The following is a 15,708-nucleotide window of genomic DNA, read 5'->3' as shown; positions in this document are numbered from 1 at the left end:
AAATTAAAGGGAGTTAACAGATTTAATTTGAGTAAAATAAGGAATTAACTGATTCAATTTGAGTAGATAAAGGAGTTAATTGATTTAAGTCATTTTTTATAAATAGTGAACTGGAAATTTTCCTTTTTGAACTAAAGAGAGATTTTGTTGAGATATTTAATTTAATAAAATGAGATATGCTCTCATAATTACTTTTTCTGTTTAATTAAATAATCTTTAATTAATTAGAGAAACTTTTCTTATTTAATTAAATAACTTCATTTAATTAGTTACGAATGGCTTCTCATTTAATTAAATAACTTTGTTTAATTAATTAGAAGTAAGTACTCCATTAAATTAAATAATTTCGTTTAATTATTTCAAAATTTTTTTCGAAACTAGTCAGCTCAAGTCAATCGTGGTTAAATCTAGTCAATTTTTGGTTAAACTTGATCTTTGTGTATGTGAATATGAGCAAATGTGAATATGAATTCCAGCAACAATTCCATGCAAATTCTCATTCAACCTTTCGAAATGAAGAGATGAGGGTCTTTTAAATAGACTTTCCTTAAATTCATCAACGGTTGAGATCAATTTCAATCAGCGGTCAGGATTAAAGGTGAAGTTTAGTCATAAAGGGAGATTTCTAAATTAAAGGGAGTTAACAGATATAATTTGAGTAAAATAAGGAGTTAACTGATTCAATTTGAGTAGAAAAAAGGAGTTAACTGATTTAACTTATTTTTTATCAATAGTAAATTGGAAATTTCTCTTTTTGAACTGAAGAGAGATTTTGTTAAAATATTTAATTTAATAAAATTAGATATGCTCTCATAATTACTTTTTCTATTGAATTAAATAATTTTTAATTAATTAGAGATACTTTTCTTATTTAATTAAATAACTTCATTTAATTAATTAGGAATGACTTCTTATTTAATTAAATAACTTTGTTTAATTAATTAGAAGTAAGTACTCCATTTAATTAAATAATTTCATTTAATTATTTCAAAATTATTTTCGAAACTAGTCAACTCAAGTCAACAGTGGTTAAGTCTAGTCAACTTTTGGTCAAACTTGTTCTTTGCGTATTTGAATATGAGTAAATGTGAGTATCAATTCGAGCAACAATTCGATGCGAATTCTCATTCAACCTTTCAAAATGAAGAGATGAGAGTCTCTTAAATAGGCTTTCTTGGAATTCATGAACGGTTGCAATCGATTTCAATCAACGATCAGGATTAAAGGTGAAGTTCAGTCATAAAGGGAGATTTCCAAATTAAAGGGAGTTAACAGATTTAGTTTGAGTAAAATATGGAGTTAACTGATTCAATTTGAGTAGAAAAAGGAGTTAACTGATTTAACTCATTTTTTATCAATAGTGAACTAGAAATTTCCCTTTTTGAACTGAAGAGAGATTCTGTTGAGATATTTACTTTAATAAAATGAGATATGCTCTCATAATTACTTTTTCTATTTAATTAAATAATCTTTAATTAATTAGAGACACTTTTCTTATTTAATTAAATAATTTCATTTAATTAATTAGGAATGGCTTCTCATTTAATTAAATAACTTTATTTAATTTATTAGAAGTAAGTACTCCATTTAATTAAATAATTTCGTTTAATTATTTCAAAATTCTTTTTGAAACTAGTCAACTCAAGGCAACCGTGGTTAAATCTGTTCAACTTTTGGTCAAATTTGATCTTTGCGTATGTGAATATGAGCAAACGTGAGTATGAATTCCAACAACAATTCGATGCAAATTCTCATTCAACCTTTCAAAATGAAGAGATGAGGGTATCTTAAAAAGGGTTTTTTGGAATTCATCAACGATTGAGATCGATTTCAATCAACGGTTAGGACTAAAGGTGAAGTTCAGTCATAAAGGGAGATTTTCAAGTTAAAGGGAGTTAACAGATTTAGTTTGAGGAAAATATGGAGTTAACTGATTCAATTTGAGTAGAAAAAGGAGTTAACTGATTTAACTCATTTTTGATCAATAGTGAACTAGAAATTTTCCTTTTTGAACTGAACAGAGATTTTGTTGAGATATTTGATTTAATAAAATGAGATATGCTGTTATAATTACTTTTTCTATTTAATTAAATAATCTTTAATTAATTAGAGACACTTTTCTTATTTAATTAAATAACTTCATTTAATTAATTAGGAATGGCTTCTCATTTAATTAAATAACTTTGTTTAATTAATTAGAAGTAAGTACTCCATTTAATTAAATACTTTCATTTAATTATTTCAAAATTCTTTTCGAAACTAGTTAACTCAAGTCAACTGTGGTTAAATCTGGTCAACTTTTGGTCAAACTTGATCTTTGCTTATGTGAATATGAGCAAATGTGAGTATGAATTCCAACAACAATTCGATGCAAATTCTCATTCAACCTTTCAAAATGAAGAGATGAGGGTCTCTTAAATAGACTTTCCTAAAATTCATCAACGGTTGAGATCGATTTCAATTAGCGGTCAGTATTAAAGGTGAAGTTCAGTCATAAAGGGAGATTTCCAAATTAAAGGGAGTTAATAGATCTAATTTGAGCAAAATGAGGAGTTAACTGATTCAATTTGACTAGAAAAAGGAGTTAACTGATTTAACTCATTTTTTATCAATAGTGAACTGTAAATTTCTCTTTTTGTACTGAAGAGAGATTTTGTTGAGATATTTAATTTAATAAAATGAGATATGCTCTCATAATTACTTTTTCTATTTAATTAAATAATCTTTAACTAATTAGAGACACTTTTCTTATTTAATTAAATCGCCTCATTTAATTAATTAGGAATGGCTTCTCATTTAATTAAATAACTTTGTTTAATTAATTAGAAGTAAGTACTGCATTTAATTTAATTATTTCATTTAATTATTTCAAAAAAAAATTTGAAACTAGTCAACTCAAGTCAACCGTGGTTAGATCTGGTCAACTTTTGGTCAAACTTGATCTTTGCGTATGTGAATATGAGCAAATGTGAGTATGAACTCCAGCAACAATTCGATGCAAATTCTAATTTAACCTTTCAAAATGAAGAGATAAGGGTCTCTTAAATAGACTTTACTGGAATTCATCAACTGTTGAGATTGATTTCAATCAGCGGTTAAGATTAAAGGTGAAATTCAGTCATAAAGGGAGTTAACAGATTTAATTTGAGTAAAATAAGGAGTTAACTAATTCAATTTGAGTAAAGAAAAGAGTTAATTGATTTAACTCATTTTTTATCAATAGTGAACTGCAAATTTTCCTTTTTGAACCGAAGAGAGATTTTGTTGAGATATTTAATTTAATAAAATGAGATATGCTCTCATAATTAATTTTTCTATTTAATTAAATAATCTTTAATTAATTATAGACACTTTTCTTATTTAATTAAATAACTTCATTTAATTAATTAGGAATGGCTTCTCACTTAATTAAATAACTTTGTTTAATTAATTAGAAGTAAGTACTCCATTTAATTAAATAATTTTGTTTAATTATTTCAAAATTCTTTTCAAAACTATTCAACTCAAGTCAACCATAGTTAAATCTGGTCAACTTTTGGTCAAAATTGATCTTTGCATATGTCAATATGAGTAAATGTGAGTATGAATTCCAGCAACAATTCGATGCAAATTGTCATTCAACCTTTCAAAATGAAGAGATCAGGGTCTCTTAAATAGACTTTCCTGGAATTCATCAACGGTTGAGATCGATTTCAATCAACGGTCAGGATTAAAGGTGAAGTTGAGTCATAAACGGAGATTTCCAAATTAAAGGGAGTTAACAGATTGAATTTGAGTAAAATAAGGAGTTAACTGATTCAGTTTGAGTAGAAAAAGGAGTTAACTCATTTAACTCATTTTTGATCAATAGTGAACTGAAAATTTCCCTTTTTGAACTGAAGAGAGATTTTGTTGAGATATTTAATTTAATAAAATGAGATATGCTCTCATAATTACTTTTTCTATTTAATTAAATAATATTTAATTAATTAGAGACACTTTTATTATTTAATTAAATAACTTCATTTAATTAATTAGGAATGGCTTCTCATTTAATTAAATAACTTTGTTTTATTAATTAGAAGTAAGTACTCCATTTAATTAAATAATTTTGTTTAATTATTTCAAAAAAAATTTCAAAACTAGTCAACTCAAGTCAACCGTGGTTAAATCTGATCAACTTTTGATCAAAGTTGATCTTTGCGTATGTGAATATGAGCAAATGAGAGTATGAATTTCAGTAACAATTCGATGCAAATTCTCATTCAACCTTTCAAAATGAAGAGATGAGGGTCTCTTAAATAGGCTTTTCTGGAATTCATCAACGGTTGAGATCGATTTAAATAAACGGTTAGGATTAAAGGTGAAGTTCAGTCATAAAGGGAGATTTTCAAGTTAAAGGGAGTTAACAGATTTAGTTTGAGGAAAATATGGAGTTTAATGATTCAATTTGAGTAGAAAAAGGAGTTAACTAATTTAACTCATTTTTTATCAATAGTGAACTAGAAAATTCCCTTTTTGAACTGAAGAGAGATTTTGTTGAGATATTTTATTTAATAAAATGAGATATGCTCTTATAATTACTTTTCCTATTTAATTAAATAATCTTTAATTAATTAGAGACACTTTTCTTATTTAATTAAATAACTTCATTTAATTAATTAGGAATGACTTCTCATTTAATTAAATAACTTTGTTTAATTAATTAGAAGTAGGTATTCCATTTGATTAAATAATTTCGTTTAATTATTTCAAAATTCTTTTCGAAACTAGTCAACTCAAGTCAACCATGGTTAAATCTGGTCAACTTTTGGTCAAACTTGATCTTTGCATATGTGAATATGAGAAAATGTGAGTATGAATTCCAGCAACAATTTGATGCAAATTCTCATTCAACCTTTCAAAATGAATAGATGAGGGTCTCTTAAATAGACTTTCCTGAAATTCATCAATGGTTGAGATTGATTTCAATCAACGGTCAGGATTAAAGGTGAAGTTCAGTCATCAATGGAGATTTCAAAATTAAAGGGAGTTAGTAGATTTAATTAGAGTAAAATAAGGAGTTAACTGATTCAATTTGAGTAGAAAAAGGAGTTAAATTATTTAACTCATTTTTTATCTATAGTGAACTGGAAATTTCCCTTTTTGAACTGAAGAGAGATTTTGTTGAGATATTTAATTTAATAAAATGAGATATGCTCTCATAATTACTTTTTCTATTTAATTAAATAATCTTTAATTAATTAGAGACACTTTCTTATTTAATTAAATAACTTCATTTATTTAATTACGAATGGCTTCTCATTTACTTAAATAACTTTGTTTAATTAATTAGAAGTAAGTACTCCATTTAATTAAATAATTTCGTTTAATTATTTCAAAATTATTTTCGAAACTAGTCAACTCACGTCAACCGTGGTTAAATCTGGTCAAGTTTTGGTCAAACTTGATCTTTGCATATGTGAATATGAGCAAATGTGAGTATGCATTCCAGCAACAATTCGATGCAAATTCTCATTCAACCTTTCAAAATGAAGAGATGAGGGTCTCTTAAATAGACTTTTCTGGAATTCATCAACGGTTGAGATCGATTTCAATCAACGGTCAGGATTAAAGGTGAAGTTCAGTCATAAAGGGAGATTTCCAAATCAAAGGGAGTTAACAGATTTAATTTGAGTAAAATAAGGAGTTAACTGATTCAATTTGAGTAGAAAAAGGAGTTAACTAATTTAACTCATTTTTGATCAATAGTAAACTGGAAATTTTTATTTTTGAACTGAAGAGAGATTTTGTTGAGATATTTAATTTAATAAAATCAAATATGCTCTCATAATTACTTTTTCTATTTAATTAAATAATCTTCAATTAATTAGAGACTCTTTTCTTATTTAATTAAATAACTTCATTTAATTAATTAGGAATGACTTCTCATTTAATTAAATAACTTCGTTTAATTAATTCGAATTAAGTACTCCTTTTAATTAAATAATTTTTTTTAATTATTTCAAAAAAAAATTTGAAACTAGTCAACACAAGTCAACTTTGGTTAAATCTGGTCAAGTTTTTGTCAAACTTGATCTTTGCGTATGTGAATATGAGCAAATGTGAGTATGAATTCCACCAACAATTCAATGCAAATTCTCATTCAACCTTTTAAAATGAGGAGATGAGGGTCTCTTAAATAGACTTTCCTGGAATTCATAAATGGTTGAGATCGATTTCAATCAGCGGTTAGGATTAAAGGTGAAGTTCAGTCATAAAGGGAGATTTCCAAATTAAAGGGAGTTAACAGATTTAATTTGAGTAAAATAAGGAGTTAACTGATTCAATTTGAGTAGATAAAGGAGTTAACTGATTTAACTCATTTTTGATCAATAGTGAACTGAAAATATCCCTTTTTGAACTGAAGAGAGATTTTGTTGAGATATTCAATTTAATAAAATGAGATATGCTCTCATAATTAATTTTTCTATTTAATTAAATAATCTTTAATTAATTAGAGACACTTTTCTTATTTAATTAAATAACTTCATTTAATTAATTAGGAATGGCTTCTTATTTAATTAAAGAACTTTGTTTGATTAATTAGAAGTAAGTACTCCATTTAATTAAATAATTTCGTTTAATTATTTCAACATTCTTTTCGAAACTAGTGAAATCAAGTCAACCATGGTTGAATCTGGTCAACTTTTGGTCAAACTTGATCTTTGTGTATGTGAATATGAGCAAATGTGAGTATGAATTCCAGCAACAATTCAATGCAAATTCTCATTCAACCTTTTAAAATGAAGAAATGAGTGTCTCTTAAATAGACTTTCCTAGAATTCATCAACGGTTGAGATCGATTTCAATCAACAATTAGGATTAAAGGTGAAGTTCAGTCATAAAGGAAGATTTCCAAATTAAAGCGAGTTAACAGATTTAATTTGAGTAAAATAAGGAGTTAACTGATTCAATTTGAGTAGAGAAAGGAGTTAACTGATTTAACTCATTTTTGATCAATAGTGAATTGGAAATTTCTCTTTTTGAACTGAAGAGTGTTTTTTTGAGATATTTAATTTACTAAAATGAGATATGCTCTCATAATTACTTTTCCTATTTAATTAAATACTCTTTAATTAATTAGAGACACTTTTCTTATTTAATTAAATAACTTCATTTAATTAATTAGGAATGGCTTCTCATTTAATTAAATAACTTTGTTTAATTAATTAGAAATAAGTACTCCATTTAATTAAATAATTTCCGTTAATTATTTCAAAATTCTTTTTGAAACTAGTCAACTTGTAAGGTCCCTCCATGCATGTACTTTTTAAATATGAATTTCTCGGTCAAATCTGTTGTAGGAGATTTGAATGGATATGGAGTAATGTTGTAGGTTTTTAGATGTCCTAATGAAATTAAGACCAACAGATACATCCATGCTTTAATAATTAAAGATTAGAGAATGACTATGTTGTCTCGACTGTTTAAACATTAACTTTGCACTAACAATAATACAAGGTGTTTCACTTAATGATGATGTTATTGATTTTGTTACCTCAATGATTATTCTTATATTTAATCTGAATTAATGAATAAGTTATGTGTCATATTGATTATGTAATTACTGATGATTAAATGTGAGTAGAAATGAATTAAATAGTTAAGTAATTGAAGCATTATGTTCTAAGTTCGCCCTGATCCATCGTAGCATAGTGATACATTACAATTATTTTGATACTCACGAATCGAGATATCGAGACATTGTCCGATGCTTGAACATATTGATTGTTCCATGGTGTGTGATGTTTCTTTTAGATATTTGATATTCATCATTTAAGGTTTTATGTATATGTATGTTGATGAATTAAGTAAAATGTAGGATTAACACATTGATTTTGGAATCTTTATGATTAAGGATAAGGATATAAGTAGGATGAAAGAAACCCTGATTGATGTACATTTCAATTTATGTGAATTTTTGAAATGCATATACATATGTACATGTGATTTTATGAGACTACTGATGTGTATTTTAGCCGAGAAACCCGACGAAGGAATAGAACTGATCTCTATGTGCTAATTTTGGAAACTTTGTTGTTCATAGTTAAATTAATTATGAGATGTATGTATGTATCTTTCTGTGATCGGTAAATGTTAATGTTCGTAACTATGTTCTTATAGTGTCTCTTGACACTCATGAATTTACTTATGTTCTCCAGCGTGCTAGTTAGGGTTGGCTGTGTAACCTTTGGACCTAAGTCAGTTTTAGTCAGTGTCAATTTGCTAATTGAGTTCTTAATCGAGTTTAGTCACCCTTAATCCGGATTAGTGCTTAATCTACTTATTAGAGTTGTTAGTTGGTCCTAGTTTTTCCTAGCCTTTGTTTGGCTCTAAACCTATTCCTAATGCTTCAAAACATGGAATAATTATACCCAAAGGGTATGGGTATGGGTTAGGGGTCTTTTCCAACCCCTAAGCCCCTTTTATTGACTTTTGAGGTCACTCAAAAGGTCTCTTTTTGCCTTTGTGCGAAAATTGACCATGGTTATCTTGAGTCACCTCACCTCACCTCCATTTAGGGTTTAACCATAGTGTAGGTTGAGTTAGGAGTTTCTAGAATTGCAAGTGGGTGGGGGTAGTTATTGATCCTTTTGGGTGGTTGAATTTGAGGCTTATTTAGAGGCCTTTCTTGGACTAGTAGAGGTGGTGACCCAATCTCTACATTTAGAGAGGAGTTTTAAGATTGAAGCAAGGAAAGGGAAACTCTACTCAAACTTGTTCATTTGCCATTACCTCTTGTGAAGGTAGGAAATTCTCATCTCCCTTGTTCAGTTTCCATGTTTGTTTCATGCTTATGCTACCTTGTTGTTGTTTCAATGTTTGTATGTTTGTGGGTATGTTGGGAAGCTTTGAAAACCATGTTATTTTTGGATGATTTCCTTTCATGTTTATGTTTGCAATTTTGAGTTTTTCTTGCATGGGAGTTTTGGTATTACTCACCCTTGGAGAGGGCAAAAGTGACCAATTTTGGGAAAGGTTTGTTTAGTCGAACTCCAACCAATGTAGAGTCTTTTCTCAAGATGGGAATAGGGAGAAAGGGTAGGGTGTTATGGGCCCCTACCTGTCAGCACAAATTTTGTATGATTATGATATGTTGAAATGGAAGAACGGAAGTTCTTGGTATATAGCCCCGATTGGGCATCTGTTTGGTATTGTGCTTGACTTCTCTTGGTTGGAAGAATCCACCTTTCCCTAGTTTTGATTCATTGTGAATCATGTTGTGATAACCTTGTATGTATATGCATGTTTGAATTGTTCTTGGTCATGCTTTTCGTCACCTGATCAGATTCTGTTCCCTCTACGATTCTCAGAAATGTGATGCAGAAAAAGATAAATACCCCTTGATAAGGGCCATGAAGGAAACTTATTTTGGATTGTTGAAAATTTGGAGATTGGAATCCTATGATTATTGTATTTCTATTTTGTTGTAGTAGCCATGACATCGGGTTTTCTTCCTGGTTCTTTCTCGGCTGAGCCTTTGAATCAAGTTTGCCAATAAAAATGAGATTGAGTAAATATACTTGCATTGAGTCTTATAGCTTTGTTTTCCTTTTTGCACATGTAATTTAAAAATCAGATGTGATGGTGTTACCTTACTGCACATTTTTATGTTTGGAAATCACATTCGTTTAAATTAGATTAATCAGATAACCTGTTGATATATATACTTAGCTATGAAATTTTAAGTTTAAAATATGTTAAGAAAATTTGCTTTTGAGTTGTGCTTAAATTTTATAATTATACATGTGCGTGAGGAAGTTAAGTGAATTTATTTGAATACTTGTTTATTACATTTAATCCTATTATCACTTTTAAATATTAAAACAAAACTTGTTGGTGTTTTTGGGCATGACATTTTGGTATCAGAGCGCCAGGTTTCATGACACTGGGGCAACAATGTGTCTTGTGTAAATTTTACATTCTTTGAGCTAAAATTAATTTGGTATGTGTTGGGGAAGGAATTTGAATCATGATATATTTTGAATGATGCACTGCACCTCATCACCTTGTTATCTCCATCTTTTCCAATTTTCTCTAAGGAGAACATTGTATGAGATGTTAAGTTATAATCTTTAAATGTTAACATATTAAGAAGAAGGATCAAGTTTCCTTGCAGACATTAACATAATGTAATTTACTATCTATTATTGTTGATGATCTGTATGTTATTAGATTGGTTGGAGAGCTTGGAATCAATTCAAACTCCTACATAGTGTAGAACAAATACATTGATAGATAGAGACATCATATTAGCTTCCTCTATACCATGGAAAGGATTCATTTTGTCTTTGAATACTAGTTTGTTAAAAGATGCATACAGAAGTTTATATCTCTTTGTGAGGGAAAATGTTAACTAGGAATTCATAAAAAGTTTATGTAGATTTTGATTAACTTGCAATAGTGGTTCATGTTGAACATGATGAACAATATAACGTTAATATTACTAAGAATTTAGACAAAAATTCTGAAAGATTGCATAGAATGATTTGTACCAACAAGTAAGCTTCAAAAATACATATAGAAGAGGCCTGTAGAAGCACACTTTACATTTTGGAAATTGTATGGCAAAAAAAAAAAAAAGTCAATCTATTACAGCCTATTAAAATAATAGCTTGATTAAAATATTAATATGTTGTTGGTAAGTAGCAACAAGTCCTCTCAAAATCCTATCAACTTCCAATCAACACAAAATTACTTTTAATGTGAAGGTGATACCTTGCATGGGATTTACAATTATGTGACAAGCACTAAATCTGACATGTGTCAGATTACCCTCCTTCCTTCTTAGCGCTTGGAAACTTCTTGATTGAAAGTTGCATTTATCATATCCTCTCTTATCATGCTGTACGTTACCAAGGACCCTTTTTGTCTATATCATTATTATAGGGGAGAAATCAATTTACCTTTGAGAAAGGAGGGGGCAGATAAAAGTCTTATTAGCTACATCAAGTTGACGTGATGGGGGGCATTGACTTGATGTAATGTTGTGAGCTCCACATAGGACAGACCTTTGATCCACGTGGGAGGACCTTTGGGAAGTGCCTTGGGCAACTGTTGTTTGAAGGTCGGTGGCAATTTGAATAAATAGCTAATGTCTTTAATGAAAAAACTTTGGTCCTAGTGATAAGACAGCCCCCTTACACCCTTCGTTGTTTGGTTGCTGCATGGGAGGAGGTGGGACAACATGTCCTCCCACTTGGGTGATGTGGGTGATGTGACTTGGGGGGGGGGGGGGGGGGGGACTTTTTTTTTTTTTTGAGGGACGACTGCCTTATCTTCTCACCCACTCGCATTTCACCTCTAATTCACCTTTGGTAGAGACAGCTCACGTGGATGGGGTGGTACGAGGAAGGCGGTATCCCTATGGTGGATGGGCCGTTGATCTTTGACCCACGTGTCACATGGGGGGGGGCATACTTGCTGCACTAAGTGCATTGAAGCACTAGTGGGAAGGACGTGGGAGTAGGGTGATGGGGTAGGTTAGAGTTTAGATTAAGTGGGGTGGGTTAGTATTATAGTTAGGATGTTAGGTTTGATAGGTTATTAATGTTAGAATTGATTAAAGTTGATGAAAGTTTTAAAACTTAGTTAGTATTATGTTGAAGCAATTTAAATTTTTAAAAATATTAGTTACGTAGTATTTTTTTTTTTAAATGTTAGCATTTATATTTGTTTAATATTTTAGTTAAAGTTCTTAGTAATTTATTTATTTTCTATATAAGTTAATAGTTAGAGTTTGAAATTAGATGTTAGAATATATATTTTGATGTTAAAGTTAAAGTTAGTTGTTAGTTATTAGTTTGCTTAAGATTTTTTTTTAGTATTTAGTTTAGTAGAATGTATTATAAGATTTGTATTAAGTTAGATTAATAGATAGTTCTTAATTTGGGTTAAAGTTATTTTATTGCTATGTGTTGGTGATAAAATTATATACAGTTTTGAGTTAATAAAGTTAATAAAGTAAAGCTAGAATTAGTTCACTTAGTTAATATTTTATTTAAGTATGGATTTGTTTTAACTTTTAGTATTAGCATAATGGTTGTGTTAGTTGTTAGAAAATTGTTATTTATTTTTTAAGTATAAGTTGGGTTAGATAATGTCGTTTGTTAATATTAGATAAATGTTAAGTGTTATTAAGTGTTAGCTAGTGTTATATGTTGGTTTTAGAATTAGTTGTTAAGGATTATTAGAAAAGGGGTTCCTTGATTAAATTGTTAGAGTGCAATATGGTATATTGAGTAGAATAGTTAAGTGTTAGGTTAGATAGAATTAGTTAGTAATTTAGCTAGTGATAGAAAGTTATGATTAGTAAGAAAATTAATTAGTGTATTGATGCTCTAAATTATGTTGTAATTAGATATTTTCAATTAGTAAAGTCATTTTGAAGTACTATTGTAGTATCTTTATGATTAGTAATCATTCTTTTAATAAGAGTAAATCTTGGAATAAGTCTAGATAAGGGCTAGCATAAAATGAACTTTTTAGTTGTGCGACTTCTAGGAGGAAGTCAAAGGCTAGTGGGGGAGGATGTAAGGTCCCTCCTCGCATGTACTTTTTAAATATGAATTTCTCGGTCAAATCTATTGTAGGAGATTTGAATGGATATGGAGTAATGTTGTAGGTTTTTAGATGTCCTAATAAAATTAAGACCAACAGATACATCCATGCTTTAATACTTAAAGATTAGAGAACGACTATGTTGTCTCGACTATTTAAACATTAACTTTGCACTAACAATAATACAAGGTGTTTCACTTAATGATGATGTTATTGATTTTGTTACCTTAATGATTATTCTTATATTTAATCTGAATTAATGAATAAGTTATATGTCATATTGATTATGTAATTACTGATGATTAAATGTGAGTAGAAATGAATTAAATAGTTAAGTAATTGAAGCATTATGTTCTAAGTTCGCCCCGATCCATCGTAGCATAGTGATACATTACAATTATTTTGATACTCACGAATCGAGATATCGAGACATTGTCTGATGCTTGAACATATTGATTGTTCCATGGTGTGTGATGTTACTTTTAGATATTTGATATTCATCATTTAAGGTTTTATGTATATGTATGTTGATGAATTAAGTAAAATGTAGGATTAACACATTGATTTTGGAATCTTTATGATTAAGGATAAGGATATAAGTAGGATGAAAGAAACCCTGATTGATGTATGTTTCAATTTATGTGAATTTCTAATATGTATATACATATGTACATGTGATTTTATGGGACTATTGATGTGTATTTTAGCTGAGAAACCCAACGAAGGAATAGAACTGATCTCTATGTGCTAATTTTGGAAACCTTGTTGTTCGTAATTAAATTAATTGTGAGATGTATGTATGTATCTTTCTGTGATCGGTAAATGTTAATGTTCGTAACTGTGTTCTTATAGTGTCTCTTGACACTCGTGAATTTTCTTATGTTCTCCAGCGTGCTAGTTAAGGTTGGTTGTGTAACCTTTGGACCTAAGTCAGTTTTAGTCAGTGTCAATTTGCTAATTGAGTTCTTAATCGAGTTTAGTCACCCTTAATCTGGATTAGTGCTTAATCTACTTATTAGAGTTGTTAGTTGGTCCTAGTTTTTCCTAGCCGTTGTTTGGCTCTAAACCTATTCCTAATGCTTCAAAACATGGATTAATTATACCCAAAGGGTATGGGTATGGGTTAGGGGTCTTTTCCAACCCCTAAGCTGCTTTTATTGACTTTTGAGGTCACTAAAAAAGTCTCTTTTTGCCTTTGTGCGAAAATTGACCATGGTTATCTTGAGTCACCTCACCTCACCTCCATTTAGGGTTTAACCATAGTGTAGGTTGAGTTAGGAGTTTCTAGAATTGCAAGTGGGTGGGGGTAGTTATTGATCATTTTGGGTGGTTGAGTTTGAGGCTTATTTAGAGGCCTTTCTTGGACTAGTAGAGGTGGTTACCCAATCTCTACATTTAGAGAGGAGTTTGAAGATTGAAACAAGGAAAGATAAACTCTACTCAAACTTGTTCATTTGCCATTACCTCTTGTGAAGGTAGGAAATTCTCATCTCCCTTGTTCAGTTTCCATGTTTGTTTCATGCTTATGCTACCTAGTTGTTGTTTCAATGTTTGTATGTTTGTGGGTATGTTGGGAAGCTTTGAAAACCATGTTATTTTTGGACGATTTCCTTTCATGTTTATGTTTGCAATTGTGAGTTTTTCTTGCATGGGAGTTTTGGTATTACTCACCCTTGGAGAGGGCAGAAGTGACCAATTTTGGGAAAGGTCTGTTTAGTTAGACTCCAACCAGTGTAGAGTCTTTTCTCAAGATGAGAAGAGGGAGAAAGGGTAGGGTGTTATTGGCCCCTACCTATCAGCACAAATCTTGTATGATTATGGTATGTTGAAATGGAAGAACGAAAGTTCTTGGTATATAGCCCCAATTGGGCATCTGTTTGGTATTGTGCTTGACTTCTCCTGGTTGGAAGAATCCACCTTTCCCTAGTTTTGATTTATTGTGAATCATGTTGTGATAACCTTGTATGTATATGCATGTTTGAATTGTTCTTGATCATGCTTTTGGTCACCTGATCAGATTTTGTTCCCTCCACGATTCTCATAAATGTGATGCAGAAAAAGATAAATACCCCTTGATAAGGGCCATGAAGGAAACTTATTTTGGATTGTTGAAAATTTGGAGATTGGAATCCTATGATTATTGTATTTCTATTTTGTTGTAGTAGCCATGACGTCGAGTTTTCTTCCTGGTTCTTTCTCGGCTGAGCCTTTGAATCAGGTTTGCCAATAAAAATGAGATTGAGTAAATATACTTGCATTGAGTCTTATAGCTTTGTTTTCCTTTTTGCATATGTAATTTAAAAATAAGATGTGATGGTGTTACCTTACTGTACATTTTTATGTTTGGAAATCACATTCATTTAAATTAGATTAATCAGATAACCTGTTGATATATATACTTAGCTATGAAATTTTAAGTTTAAAATATGTTAAGAAAATTTGCTTTTGAGTTGTGCTTAAATTTTATAATTATACATGTGCCTGAGGAAGTTAAGTGAATTTATTTGAATACTTGTTTATTACATTTAATCCTATTATCACTTTTAAATATTAAAACAAAACTTGTTGGTGTTTTTGGGCATGACACAACTCAAGTCAACTGTGGTTAAATCTGGTCAACTTTTGGTCAAACTTGATCTTTGCGTATGTGAATATGAGCAAATGTGAGTATGAATTCTAGCAACAATTCAATGCAAATTCTCATTCAACCTTTCAAAATGAAGAGATGAAGGTCACTTAAATAGACTTTCCTAGAATTCATCAATGGTTGAGATCGATTTCAATCAACGGTCAGTATTAAAGGTGAAGTTCAGTCATAAAGGGAGATTTCCAAATTAAAGGGAGTTAACAGATTTAATTTGAGTAAAATAAGGAGTTAACTGATTCAATTTGAGTAGAAAAAGCAGTTAACTAATTTAACTCATTTTTGATCAATAGTGAACTGGAAATTTCCCTTTTTGAACTGAAGAGAGATTTTGTTGAGATATTTAATTTAATAAAATGAGATATGCTCTCACAATTACTTTTTCTATTTAATAAAATAATCTTTAATTAATTAGAGAAATTTTCTTATTTAATTAAATAACTTCATTTAATTAATTAGGAATGGCTTCTCATTTAATTAAA

The sequence above is a fragment of the Cupressus sempervirens genome, chromosome 6 (assembly GCF_028749045.1).
Source record: "Cupressus sempervirens isolate cs-2001-9-10 chromosome 6, ASM2874904v1, whole genome shotgun sequence".
NCBI lineage: Eukaryota > Viridiplantae > Streptophyta > Pinopsida > Cupressales > Cupressaceae > Cupressus > Cupressus sempervirens.
The sequence above is the reverse complement of the archived record's forward strand: the minus strand, read 5'-3'. Positions refer to the sequence as shown.